We start from the raw sequence: 2,219 nt of genomic DNA on the forward strand, positions 1-2,219 counted from the left end.
CCCGTCCCGCCCTGTCCCACGACAACCCACCGCCTGCCTCCCACAACCACCGTCACCCACTCCGGATAGTCACTATCGCTGCTGCCGATATACACATTACTTTCAAATAACTTATTTTCATTTTACTTTAATTCAAGAAAAAAAAAATAAAAAGAAAAGAGGAAAGCCGTTCACCTTAAATCAAATAACTTCAAAATATTTCAAATATAAGACATTACTTTTGCATTATATTCATTTTATATTGTATTACTTTTGTAACAAATCAAACCGCCCATTCCGTGTGATGAACTTATTGAGTAGAAATATGCAATGACTCTCTCAAGGGTGGAAAAGAGATAAAATAATAATATTGGTGAAGAACTCTACATGTATAATATCAAGAGGAATTGTTATTCTTCTGAATGATTACTTGAGATGTTGGCTCGAACAAGTGTTTCAAATAGCTAACAAAAAGAAACAGAGTAACATAAGCAAAGCCCGTAGAGGCTTTAGGATAATACAAAAGATAACTAGAGGATGTTCTCTAGGACAATAAAGGAAGCCCTCCAAGTGGGAACATTTTACATTGATAAGTTCTTGGAACTTTATGAAATGCAAATTGAAGGTATCATATTGTTCAATTTCAAGCATTCCATTTTTTATTCTAAGGTGACACGTGGAAGATAAATATTGCATGTAAAATAAGATTTGTTAATTTATAGTTGATATCATGCACCTCTTTTTTGTTTCTATACCCAATATGTTTTGGTGCATTGATTAGCCATGACAAAATATAAGTAGGATATATTACAATTATATAGGCAAATACTAATTTTATAAAATGTATGGAGATTCTATTGTTGTCTAGAGTATTAAATCTTAAAACAAGTTAACTAATGTAAGAATTATAAAATCAGTGTAATTAGTTTGATTTCTTAATGATTTAAGCTCCGAGTCTCGAATTTAAATGAACAAAAATTAAAAGCATACAAAATATCATCTTTATTTTTAAAACCTTCATGATGCAAATCATATATGACCCTATGAAGCATGTTCGATCTAAGATCAAGAAAGTTGACCTATTTATTTAAATTGTAAATATTATTTCATTATTTGAGTAGATTTTCTTTTTTTAAAGTGGTGTCCTTTAAAAAAGTGTACTTAAACCCTTTGCATATCATGAATAAGATATGATCATAAGTTTAAGATTTCTTTTTGACGTAATAATATAAGATATAGTAGTAATGACTCCAATGCTAAAAATGTATACAAAAACTAATAACCAAAGTTATATGACTTTATTAAGATAATGCAGTCATTAAATTAGGTAGTTAATGGCCCAAGTAGGACCCTAGTGGGTGACCAATCCTTCTTCATTGCCTGAGCTGTCGTCCTCTTCTGAAGCTTCTTCCGACTTGCCTGGAATTATGGTAGAAAACTCTTCTGGGTTGGAGAAATTGAGGTCGACCAGACCATGGTGGATGAATTGTTGGATGACATAGTCCAACCCATGCCTAAGGTGACATATCAGGTAGTTCTCGCGCTCCTTCCTGGAAACCGACTAGGTGATCTTCTTCTTCAGCTCAACAATTTTCTCCTCCAAGAATGTGCTGAAGGATTCCTGATTAGCCTTGTCTAAATTGTCAAACTTGATCTTCAGAAGGTCCTGGTCATCTTGTACTTTTCTTGAAATTTGCTTCCAACGAAGCATCATTTTTTTGAGCCTTATTAAACACTTCTTTTAATTCGATCACGATCAACCCAAGAGAATGGGCAGACTCTGCGCTTCCATCAATTTACCATAGATCTGCATTCTGAAGGAATTCCCAACAATGGAAGCCTCCCAGAGTACGACCGAGATCCTCAGACCACAACAAATTTAGCAGAGTCGGGGGCAAGCTCCAATTCTCACCCATCTGTGGGTACTGATCTAAAGCCGATATAGTAGACCGAACTGTTTGTCAGCTCCTATTCTCACCCATCTGTGGATACCGGTCTAAAGGCCGATATAGTAGACCAAACTGTTTGTCAGACCCGAGGCGTGTCCTCCAAGCTCCCCTGTGCATGCACTCCCACTTGAGGGCCTCCTTTCTCCTCTTCAAAGGAGGGGGGCATGGGATATCTATTTCTTTGCCGAACCCTTCACCCAAAGACTAACATTTTTCTCATGGAGGACGGTGAAGCGTCATCATCAGAAGATGAAGTCGGCTCTTCCCACAAAAAAATGAGTTTGGCAAAAT

Source organism: Phalaenopsis equestris, unplaced genomic scaffold (assembly GCF_001263595.1).
Source record: "Phalaenopsis equestris unplaced genomic scaffold, ASM126359v1 Scaffold000221, whole genome shotgun sequence".
Taxonomy (NCBI): Eukaryota; Viridiplantae; Streptophyta; class Magnoliopsida; order Asparagales; family Orchidaceae; genus Phalaenopsis; species Phalaenopsis equestris.